The 12,670-nt window shown below is 41.1% G+C and overlaps 1 protein-coding gene across 1 annotated transcript in view; it reads right to left on the bottom strand.

The window, feature by feature from the left end:
• The window catches only part of LOC121916500 (fibrosin-1-like protein), a 699,030-nt gene that overhangs the window by 104,104 nt on the left and 582,256 nt on the right, over positions 1-12,670 (bottom strand). The window lies entirely within an intron of this gene.

Genomic DNA, 12,670 nt, shown 5'->3' with positions numbered 1-12,670 from the left:
GACTGTCTGTAACAGGCCTAAATGCACTGGAATATACTGGGATACACATTTATACAAGACACATATGCATTTTAGATACATATTTAACAACAAAAGCCAATTGACAAGTCTCTCTGTTTAAAGTTTCTAAAGTAGTCATGGGATAAGACAAATCTTTCTCTTGTGGATTGGTAACCTGTTGAAACTAGAAGGTTGACAGCATGTTCTAACATTCAGTCAGATCTACTCCTAAGGATCTATATGGAGGATTGTTTCTTTTGTTTATAAATGAACTGGAGTTAAAGGTAAACAGTTTGAAAATGGCAGAAATTATTCAAGATAGCACTCAGTGTCTGTAAGTGCAAAGTGGGACACAGACAATGAATCTTACCTGCCATTTTGACATCTATCCAACCTGTCTGGGGCATTGAATCCTAACCACATAGATGCTGCTGGGACATACTTAGCTGTGAATATTCAGAAATGCAGGAAAAGCTCACAAAAAGGCCACCTAAGAGCAGTGCAGCATTAAAATATTCATTTAAGAATGAATTGAAGACCTCTGTGCCTTATGCACCTAAGTCTTTACAAACACTGGTGACTCCTGAACCTAGTTCAGTATAGTTGCAGCACTAGGATACTACACAACCATCCAAGATTTTTTTTACCATACTTTGGCTCTTGGAACCAACACTAGCAGCATTCCCAACATGAGCACCTCTAGTGCTAGGCTTCAAGCCAAAGGTACATGTCACTAGGATTCACACTGTCCTGTTCTCATGCTACACCAGCAGGCAGGGTGCCAGGAGTTCAGAAACCAAAGAGGCAAACAGGATCCAACATCAAACAGTCCAGGATCAAGAGTCATAAATCCTAAGTATAGTCTAAAGTAGAAGATAGAAAGGTCAAGAAACAGTCCAGGGTCATAAATCTCAGAGTCAGGTCTTGTTGGTTCATTTCCAACAACTGAAAGGGGAAACGTCTGCTCCAGATGCCTCAGCCTTCACTATTCTTGGGGTGTTGTCTCTTTACCACCTCCAGCGGAGCCCTCAGGTGGCTGTCAGACTGTGCTGGATGACAGCATAGCTATGGTAAGTATACTTCATCCTCAGAAGCTGAACTCTCGAGGCGGGGAGGGAATATGACACAAACTCTGTGAAAGGGATGGAACCTAGCAGTAGTTTTGACCAAGAAGTACAAAAGGCCTTAGCTGAGTTTCAGACATTATCAGACCGAAGTGATCATATAATGTTTTCCCAGGTGTTACACTGGCTTGCCTTCGGTTCTTCGACCACTGGCTGGAATATGCCACTAACCCTCCAGTTCCCTTGGACTATCCCTCTATTCACGTGATCTAAAAGCCTGTAACAAAGGCATGTCATATTTACAGTCCTTAGACCCCCTTCCTGACTCTGTAGGAGGCAGAGAACTTGAAGGGATGTCATATTGAGGAGGGAGCAAGCTTGTTTTCTGCTGCTCCAGAGAATAGGACCCGGAACAATGGATGCAAGCTCCAGGAAAAGAGATTCCACCTCAACATTAGGAGGAACTTTCTGACAGTAAGGGCTGTTTGACTGTGGAACATACTCCTTCCTCGGAGTGTAGTGGAGTCTCCTTCCTTAGAGGTTTTTAAACAGAGGCTGGATGGCCACCTCCAGGAATCCTTTGATTGAGAGTTCCTGCATGGCAGGGGGTTGGACTGGATGGCCCTTGTGGTCTCTTCCAACTCTAGGATTCTATGGCCTGTTACAGACTGCCAAAATAAAGCTGCTTTGGGTCTCTTTGGAGGTATGCTATTTAAATGATGCATGGGTCCTAAGAGTCCGGAGGTCGCACCAAAGCCACACTCCATTCCTAAGCACTGGAGTGCAGCTTTGGTGCAGCTTCCAGATTCTTTGGATGCATGCATCATTTAAATAGCATACCTCCAAAGAGACCCGAAGCAGCTTTATTTTGGCAGTCTGTAACAGGCCTATGATTCTATGAGGAGAGAAAGTCTCTGCCTGAAGCTGAGTGACAGGTAACATGGACTAGTCAGCATTTGATTCTCTCTCCCAGGCTGTAACACAAACTTCTTGCTCCACCCAGGAGTTTGTTCAGGCTGAACCTCTCCTTTTGACCTCCTCTCCTCTCCTCTCCAGTTTCTGAATGCCATATGGCATTGCCATTCTGACCACAAACCTCTTCCAAAGCCCCATGTGATTACTGACATTGTAAGATGATGAGAAGCAACACCACTACATTATCCTTGAGGGTGTGGCCATCTGGGGTGCTTCTATTTCCCGTTCCCACCAGACGACTTTTGTGCTCAGAGACACCTGGGAGCCTGAGGGATGATCAGAGAGCAGCAGTGCTCCACCATCTTCTACCAGGACCGGATCATTCCTGGAGTCAGACCCTAATGTTAGATATAACATTTGTGAATGCTACTTCAGTTAAAAATCTGAATATTTCCACCATCAAATTTTCTATCCAAGGATAGGAGTCCTATCTATTTAAAAAAAAATGTCTACTTCAACCACAGGATTTGGAAACAACTCATTAAAAGTAAAATAGTTACCACTAGTTAAAAATAGAAAAATAATGGTCAAAAACATATTCATGTTAACACCCATGATGTTAACACTGCATTTTTGAATAATGGGTAATCAGGTTTTTTAAAACTTTCAGACAATTTTTGTTTTGTACATCATTAAAAAAAACATAAAGTAATGCATAGTAGCTTGCTACTAATAACCTTTTAAAATAGTGAGCATGAAATAATGGCAGCAATTCACTTTCTTCTAAAACAGTGATCCCCAGTGTTCAACCTCCAAGTGTTTTGGACTTCAGCTCCCAGAATTCCTGACTATTGGCCAAGTTGGCTAGAGCTTCGGGAACTGAGCATCTGGAAAAAATCTGGAGGACCAGAGTTTGGGAATCACTGTTCTAAAATAATGCTAATGTGCTAGCTTTCAAAGTCGTGTGTGCAAGCTCAGATCTATCAGCAATCATATGTAGAAATGGAGTCTCTGTGGAAGATACTGAAGCCTTGAAAGGCTTCAAGGATTAGGGAAAAAAAAATAGACATGTAGACATTGACCTCATCTGCACTGCAGAAATAATGCAGTTTGACCCCACTTTAACTGCCATGTTTCTATGCTGTAGAATTCTGGAATTTGTAGTTTTGTGCGATATTTAGCCTTTTGTGTCAGAGAGCTCTGGTGCCAAAACAAACTACAATTTCTAGGATTCCACAGTATGGAGCCTTGGCAGTTAGAGTGGTTTCAAACTGCATTAATAATACACTTCAAATGAGACCTTGGTTGAGAGCTTGGAAAGGCTACTTCTTGGGACTCTGAGTACCAGAATTTCACAGCTGCCTGTCATATTGGCTCTAAGACCTGTCCAGCTTTATTTTAAAAAGTGTTATACTTAAGTAAGTTTTGTGGGTTGTTTTTTTTTTTTACATTGAACACACTGACTTTGAAAATGAAATTCTGTTTCTGTTTCAGCTGTACATATGGCACAGTAATGACACCCTGGAATGTTTAGGGATGCATAGATCTCACTGGTTGGAGATGAGAAAACATTACCATTGCAAAATAAAAATATAAAACTATTTGGGTCATCAACTTGGGCAGAAAATGACCTTCAAACAGCAGGAGGGTTCTACATTAAACCAGGAGTCTTCTATCTTCTCAGAATGTATTATAGTACATCTTGTCAGTTGCTCAGTGTGACAGAAGACATGAATTAGTTGACTCTGGAATTTGCCATCAGTACATTGACAGCCAATAGAAAAGAGACCTGATACTTCACATCTATGCTGTTTCCTTTTGAGGGCTTTCCAGATGGCCATGTCTATCAAAACAGACTCAAAAAAGTTCAGTCAATTTCCTGATAACACCTATAAGCAGTTACTTCTGTGTTTCCTTCATTGGACTTCAAGATTCATCTGAAGTATTACTTTGACAATTGAAGTACATTGTACATTATTTCAATCTGTGCAGATTAAAAGACGGAGGCCTGGAACATCCCTCAGTGGAACGAAAAGGAAAGGATTCTGGTGCTGTCATGGACTGGCCTAGCCTTGGAGCTTATCACATTAACAAATAAGCCATCTTACCTCTTCTGGCTTGAATTCAGGATCAGGGATGCCCCCAGATGTTATCATAACCTAAATCGCCACTGATCTAGCTGGGATGCCACCGCCTCGATGCATCCCAGGTCGAAGCCTCACTCAGCTGGCCAATTTTTGAAGTTGGAAGCTCCCTGACTTCGAAAAAGTGCTGGCTGAGTGAGGCTTTGACCCGGAATGCATCCCGGCGGCATCCCGGCTAGATCGGTGCAAATTTTGGTATGATAACATCCGGGGGCATCCTGGATCCCGAATTCAAGCCGAAAGATGTAAATCGTCTTATTTGTTAACGTGATAAGCTCCCTTGGATAAGCTCCCAGTTCTCAAAAATGGTGCCCTCTGGAATGGAACGGGGACGTAATTGGAACGCCCAACGGCAAAGATGGCATTCCAGCATGTGGTAAAATAGGTTCTTAGCCTCATCCCGGTCTGTGCCCGCCCGCGCGTGCGCACGTTTTAGCACACACTGGGCCCATTTCAGGGCCAGTGAGATAAACTTCTGTGTCTCAGGAGGACAGTGAGACTGGCAAAAGGGGGGACCAAAGTCCTTTGCAACAGGGCTCCCCCCCAGAACTCTTCTGCTGCCACCAGTTGGGTGTCTATTTCATGAGGCTGTTTCCAGCAATCCAGCCCCATCACTTTTTTTTATTCCACAAATGAATCCCTTTTTTTGGAAGAATGGCAAGACATTAGACATGGGACGGGCAACCAATAACTGCAAGCCTCTGCAATCATGTGTTTTAAAAAGGTTTACTAATCTCATCTAAAAACAAAAAGAGGCAAAAGAGGAGGGGGATCCCACCCCTTTCCTTTTGTTAGAGCTCACAACTATATATCATAATGGGGGGGAGGGGAGGGGAGGTTGTTTCATCTTACAGTAAATCCCAACTGAGCAATAGGAGAATAAGGAATGACCGGATTTCTCTAAGCCTCGTGAATCACAGAAACTACACTTCCCAGAATTCCATAGCATTGTGTCATGGCAGTTAAAGTGCTGTCAAGCCCAATTATTTCTGCAGTGCGGATGCAGTCCCCCCTCTTTCACACAGCCTGGTTCACTTATATACAAAATTTTGCTTTCTGTTCTCTGCAAACCTTTTATATGTTGCTGCTGTTACTTGAAATGGTCTGTTGACTAATTCAATACATCGCTCCTTCATTCATTTGTTGTTGTTTTTGTTAACCAATCCCAACCCATGGCAACCCTGTAGGTCAGACATCTCCAAGACCCCGTTCTCCACTGTTGTGTTTAGGTCCTACAAAGTCATAACTGACCTCTTTAACAGAGTCCATCCATCTAGCATGCAGTCTTCCTCTCTCTCTACTTTCCTCCACCTTTCCTAGTGGTATTAATTTAGCCACTGAACATTAATCCCAAATATACCAAAGATAAACAACATAAAAGCACTATTAAACACATACATGTCAATAAAATAACATAGAACACTGTTTCTTCACAGGTACATATTATGATGCATTTATATATATACAGTATAATACAAGCCGCCTAATCTGTTCCTAGATTGAGTTGTTCAATTCTGTGCAGTCTGCACACTACAGTTTAGTACAGGAGTGAGTACTCTTAGCCTTCTTTTACTTTCCTTTGCCATCTCTCCAAACTCTGGAAAGCTTTCAAATTATCCTCTTTTTAAGGATAGCCTATCAATGAATTGCTTATCGGGGGAACAGAAACAATTGCTCTCTGCCTGCATGATGAAATAGACTTCTCACTAACACATGTGACATTTTACTTCAACAAATTTATAACAAGGCAGACAGAAGTTTATCGCATTAAAGTTGGAACGGCCCTTAAGCGTTCTAAAAGGGACCGTTCCTGGAACGGGAGGCGGTGGGGAACGCTGTATATCGCACAGTGGGAACGCCGCTACCGAGCGTTCCCCTTCCGTTCCGGAAGTGTTCCAGAGGGTCGATTTTTGAGAACGCTTGAGAAAGCGTTCCTGAAAATCAGCCCAGGGGAACGCTCCCAGAACGGAAGGGGAACGCTCGGCAGCAGCGTTCCCGCTGTGCGATATACAGCCTTCCCCACCGCCTCCCGTTCCAGGAACGGTCCCTTTAAGAACCCTTAAGGGCCGTTCCAACTTTAATGCAATAAACTCCTTAGACTAGGAATACATTGGACCCTTGGTATCTGGGGAGTTCCAGGGCCCCCTGTGGATATCAAAAATTTATGGCTGCTCACATCCCTTTAAGTACAATGGCACAATGAAATGATGTCGCTTATATAAAATGGCAAAATCAAGGTTTGCTTTTTTGAATTAATGGTTACAGACAGACCAAAATAAACTGCTTCGAGTCACTTTGAGGTATGGATTTCAATGATCCATGTGTCCTGAGAGTCCAAAACTGCACCAAAGCCACACTCCAGTAAAGGACTGAATGCAGCTTTGATGCGGCTTTTGGACTCTTAGGACGCATGCATCATTGAATACCATACCTCCAAAGTGACTCGAAGCAGCTTTATTTTAGGCCTGTCGGGTACAGCCATAGCGATTTTCAATATTTTTCACGTCGTGGATGGTTGAATTTGTGGATATGGAGAGCCAACTGTATTTCCTATCACATATAAATTTATATTCTTATTTATATGGGAGGAAGATAATTCCACTAACAATTTCCCAGAAAAATTAAAGGATATAGAGATATACTTTCCAGCACAGTTATTCAACACAATAGAGTTTACAGGTAACATTTAAATGAATGGTAGAATTGGAGCATAACAAATTTGTTAGCCTTTAAGGTAACTCTTTGTTGTTTTCCCAGGAACACAGATAATCAATAAGAGATTTTCTTTCCATTATACACAATAATGTCTTATGGTACATTCTTGTTTGGCAAAGCAATTTCTTCATTTGCACTAAGCCATGTACTTATACTTCTCGAAGCTGAGTAGCAGCACTGTCTTTTAAAACAATAATATGGAGGCGAAGATTTTCTGGTTCAAGTCATGCAACAAGTTAGCACACACACAGGCTTTCCATACAGAATGTCAACCATGGAGGAATTTAAAAGATGGGGGCTGGGAGAAGAGAAAGCTTTCCACATTTTCACCTCCCACGCAGCTGTTGTCAGTGGGACAAAAGCCCTTGTCAAAATACACAGTTAAAGAAATGTAAGGAATGGCAACCGTTGACAGCTATGGGGGCTCATTGAAAGACAAAAGCTTCAATTACCTGAATTTTCCTACAGGCCTGTTAACACTCCTGGTCTATAAGTAAATCTGTAAACAGCCCATTGTGTTGTGTTCATAAAGGCTTGTAAAGGGATTACTGGCAGAGTTTTGCCAATTGCCTCTTAATTCTGCCAAGAATGTTTGCAAAGCAGAACCTAACTGCCCCACTTTGGGGAGGGCTAAAAAGAGTTTGGGGGCAGTGACAGGTTTAAGCCTGAATCATATTAGAGGAAAGTAAGCTTTAAACAACCCCAAACAAACAAGACTGTGCAAAGTTGGCTCCATCTGCTAGCAACAAGCTGTATGTCTTTGAAAGAGAGAGAGAGAGTGAACTAGGTCATACTTTACACTCAGCCTAAATTCCTGGGAGAGAACGGCCATTTTGCAAGTCTATGCATGTGTGAATATTTTCATTGCAGAACAGAAAGTAGAGGAGAACCATTTTAACGTGAAACACGTATTCTAGTCAACAAACCATTCCCAAGCGCTTTTCATTAAATTAGATTTTAAGTTGCATAATCACATTTTAATCCTTGGTTGTTGGTATTTAGCATTGCAGTTAGATGTGTTTTACTGACTTTATGATTGGATTGATTTTAATTTCCTCATGAACTGTGGCTGTGAACTGTTATTGTGAACTACCTTACGCTCTGCTACAGAATGGCTTACAGACTGAATAGAATAAAAAGAAATAGATTTTGCAGTAGAAAAAGTAAACGCTCACGAAACGTAAAATCGCCAAATAGGAAAGCAGTTAACCATTGTAGAATTAACTGCTTGGTGGCTTTGGACCTCCCCAGTGACCTTAACTATCAAGAATGTCCTTGAATAAACCTATTTTTCAGTAGCTTGTAATTATGAAACATTCCCAGTTTTCATTGTGTTGCACTGGTCTTCTGGTGACAGTGTCTAAGTGTTTACAAGAACAAAAAGGAATCTATTTACAATGTACTTAAAGGGTCATAGACTCTGATACTTGGATACCTTAGGATTTTCCTCACAATTTATTCAAATGCCATATTACTGAATAGGCTTATAATAAACATTTCCCTCTTTTTAAAGTTTATCATGAAGGTTGGTTGGACTTTCAAAAAATGGATGTTGTCTGAGGTTGGCCCAGCTGTTACAGCAAACTGTAATAGCACAACACCAACTTTATTTTATATCTGATATTTAACAAATGAAGGATTGATTCTTAACTACATACATACTTTTTTTAAACAGGCAGCAATACATATTGCTGTGCTACTTAAATCTAGTCCGAAGCTCCTTCTCTCAGAAAAAAAGTATCTGAAGTGACATGACATTCCATCTGTGGTGTTTACTTGTGCTGCCCCATTCATATCTCCTTGGACTTGTAAACTACATTCATCAAGGGATAAATGTGTGTATGTGCCCTAATTCCGTAGATCTCCAAAGTGTTTTCTTACTGCAGAGGATCGCTATATTAGGAGGAGGACTCTTCACAGAAACATCATTCAAAATTGTAGGACAACAGTACTACACTAAGGAAATATAACCATTAGTAGCAAACTTTGAGCGCCAGTGTGGCATAGTGGTTTCCGCATTGGCCTATGCCTCTGGAGACAAGGGTCTGAATCCCCACTTGGCCATGGAAACCCACTGGGAGACCTAGGGCAAGTCACACTCTCTCAGCCTCAGAGGATGGCAATGGCAAAACCCCTCTGAAGAAGCCTGCTAACAAAAGCATGTGATAGGAGGGGCTTAGGGTCGCCATAAGTCGGAAACGACCTGAAGGCACACAGCAACCGCAAAAGGTAGCTTTTCTAAGCTCTAGATCAGCCTTTTCCACTTTTTTTTAATCTTGGGGGACTCTTGAAATAATCTTCAGGTTTGAGAGAATCTCCACATACAAATTATATCTACAGCTAAAATTCATGCTCTCTTGCAGAACCCTTAGCATCCTTTTCTGAGATCCCAGTGTTCCAGGGGACCCTGGTTGAGAAACTGTGTTCTAGATGAAAGTAACATGAACTATTCCAATCAACTGGCCCTTGTAAGTATCCAAACATTCCCTAATATTAATCCAACTATAGTTTGATATAAAGATGCTTCATGGCCTAGATGAAGCTTCATTTGATCAATAATGCTTCAAACTCTGCTATCCCCTTTCACTTTTCTGTATCTGTTAGCTCTGTATGTTCTGTGAGAGAGTGAGTTACTCTAGTAGGTGTGTTCTATATTTCTCCCAATAAATGTTCATGTAATCCCCCATGTCTGGAGTCTCTATAAGTTATTCGCTGGTGTTCTGTTCCTGCACATGTTACCCCATTTCACAAAGCCAAGCTAAACATCCTCCTAATTAATTAAGCATAGACTGTAACTGTCAGTGGAGGCTCTACAAGGCCAACTCTGCAAATTTAAGGCAACACCTTTGGCTTGTGTTTATAGGGTATATTTAGAGGTTACTGATTTCTTCAGTGGCAAGGGAAGTACTCTTGATGTGAGTTTGTGCAGCATATACTGTACTTACTGTTGGAGTACATTTGCTGCTCTATGTAATATATGGATTTTTCTCCATATTTTAGTGTAATTTTTTACAAATATACTCAAACTATCATTTCAAAGAATCTTATCTGTAGCAAGCGATGGCCATGAAATAATTTTTGTGCAGACCATATCTTTGCACAGTCCATATCTGGATTTTACACTCAAAACCAGGATAAATCCTCCCTTTTTTCGGATCAGCCCCAGTCGTCCCATATGTTGTTTGGACAGCTCACTGCAAAAACTAGGTGAGACTGTTTTATTTGACCTGCATATATACACCCACAGTAATGGGAATTCCTAGTCAGAAGACATGAGTTCTGATTTGGCAAAAATAATTTGTGCTTCAATTATATTATGTTTTGGGAATGCAATGCACTCAATGAGGATTGCCCTTGAAAAGTGTCTGGAAGCTTCAACTGGTGCGCAGTGTGGCAGCCAGGGCTGCTAACCAGAGCAGGTTATTGTGATCACATCACTCCAGTACTTAAACATGTGCACATGTTGCCAGTTGTTTTCTGGGCTCAATTCAAAGCATTGGTTTTAACTTTCTAGAGCTCTAAAGATCATAGGCCCTGGTTATTTGGGGGATCGTCTATCTCAGCAGGAACCTACATGGTAGTTGGATCAGTAGAGGAGGCACTTTTGATAACTTGCGGAGGCATGCTAGTCAGGCATGCCGGAAAGGGCTTTTTCTTCTGTGTTGCTGCTACACTCTTGAATGCATTCCCTTTGGAGTTGTGACTGCTTGTCATTCTCTTCATGGTCACAAAAAATGTCAAGAGACATTATCGAACCTGGAGTTTAAATTGCCACTGTGTTTTTTTTTAATGTTCCTACAGCTGGGCCACCGTATCCACAGATTTTTTATCCATGGATTTTTTATCCATGGATTCAACAACTCATGGCTTGAAGATGCATGCATTCAACCACCCATGGCTTCCAAAAAGCAAACTTTGATTTTCCCATTTAATATAACGGACACCATTTTAATATGCCATTGTACAGTGGGCCCTTTGTATCTTCTGGGGTTTTGTTTCAGGACCCCCTTTGGATACCAAAATCTGTGGATACTCAAGTCGCATTGTGTACAATGGCTAGTGAAATGGTGTCCCTTGTGTAAAATGGCAAAATCAAGCTTTGCATTTTAGAATGTATATATCTATATCTATATCTATTTGGAATATTTTCAAGGCATGGATGAAAATACTGAAAATATTCATGGATAAAGAATCCGTGGACACAGAGGGCTGACTGTATATAATGAGACTTGAGCATCCACTGATTTTGGTATCCATGAGGGTTCAGGAACCAAACTTCAGCTGATACCAAGGGCTCACTGCATTTGTATTTTATTATTTTATTTGACTTCAAGTTTTATGTTTTTTAAATTGTCTGTACATTTCCCTGATTATTTTCAGTCAGGTGGTATAGAAATGCTTAAATAAAAATAAACACATAAATGGAAAATAGTCTTATACCTGGTAGAGACTGTTGTCTATCTACAGCCCAGTACTGATTATTGTGCTTGGGCACTAGATGGTAAATGATTACTGGTTACCTGATCCTGTTAAATGGAAATGATGGGCATCAAACCTGAGACTTTGTGCATGCAAAACAGGTTCCCTAACACATCCAAGCAGGCTTCAGCTATGGACCTCCCTGTCTGGAAATGAAGCAAAGTGTGAAATGACTAGTTGCAAAAGGTATTCTTGCATTTCCTCCTCACCTTCCTCATGTCAAACAGATTCAGGGATGAAACAATTTTGACATCTAGAGTTCACTGATTTTGTTGGTGCCTGCTGCCTTCTTGTATTTTAGAGACAAGTACAGCTGGCCCTTGGTATCTGCAGAGGTTTGGTCCCAGGACACACACATTCCGGATACCGAAATCCACAGATGCTCAAGTCCCATTCTATACAATAGCACGTTAAAATGGTGTCCTTTATATAAAATGACAAAATCAAGATATTATTTTGGACTTTTTTTTTTGAGGGGTGGGATCTGTAAGCCTTGGATGGTGGTGGTGGTGGTTGTTATTATTATTAATTGAATTTATATCCTGCCTTTCTCCCAAATGGGATTCAAGGTGGCTAACAATAATTTTAAAGGTATAGCTAAATTTTAGATTGTAATTTTTAGATTGTAAGCCTGAGGGCAGGGAACCGTCTAATTAAAAATAATAATTGTAAGTCGCTGTGAGAGCCTTTTGGATTGAAGGGTGGAGTATAAATACTGCAAATAAATAAATAAATAAATAAATAAAGACATTAAAGCCCAAAAGTTAAAAAGGAACTAAATACTACTACTACTACTACTACTACTACTACTACTATGAAAAGGGAAAACAAACATATTTAAAATGTGGTTTCAATTAAAAGAAAAAGCACACCATTAAGGCACATGCTACAGTTCCATCAAATTCACAGTTCAAAAGCCTTCCTAAATAGTCTGTGGATAAGGATCCATGGATACGATAGCCGACTGTATCTGCTGCTAGTGCCATTTGTGTGGGCTTGGGAGGCACATGGTTCTGGGACTAGAAGGTGGGCTGTTGTTTCTTCCATCCCACTCCCTTTCAGCTTTGGCAACCTATTAATGTTTGCAGCATGTTGTTTCAGAAGAGGAGGGGGGGGGGGCTTTATCATGAGCCAAGCTGACAGAAAAGCCTGCTAATGGGACATGAGGCTTACACACAAAAAAAGAAACTGCCAAAACATTCAGCTACCGCCAAATGTCGGAGGGGGTACTGATTTATTGCCGCAATTTTGCCACTGTGTCCTTTATAAGGTCCCTGGAGCCTTCCTGCTGGCAAGAAAGTGTGAGCTGTTGCTGTTGCTTGGCGTAGAGACTGGCCAAGAGGTTTGGGAAGG

Source organism: Sceloporus undulatus, chromosome 10 (assembly GCF_019175285.1).
Source record: "Sceloporus undulatus isolate JIND9_A2432 ecotype Alabama chromosome 10, SceUnd_v1.1, whole genome shotgun sequence".
NCBI classification, from domain to species: domain Eukaryota; kingdom Metazoa; phylum Chordata; class Lepidosauria; order Squamata; family Phrynosomatidae; genus Sceloporus; species Sceloporus undulatus.
The sequence above is the reverse complement of the archived record's forward strand: the minus strand, read 5'-3'. Positions and strand labels throughout refer to the sequence as shown.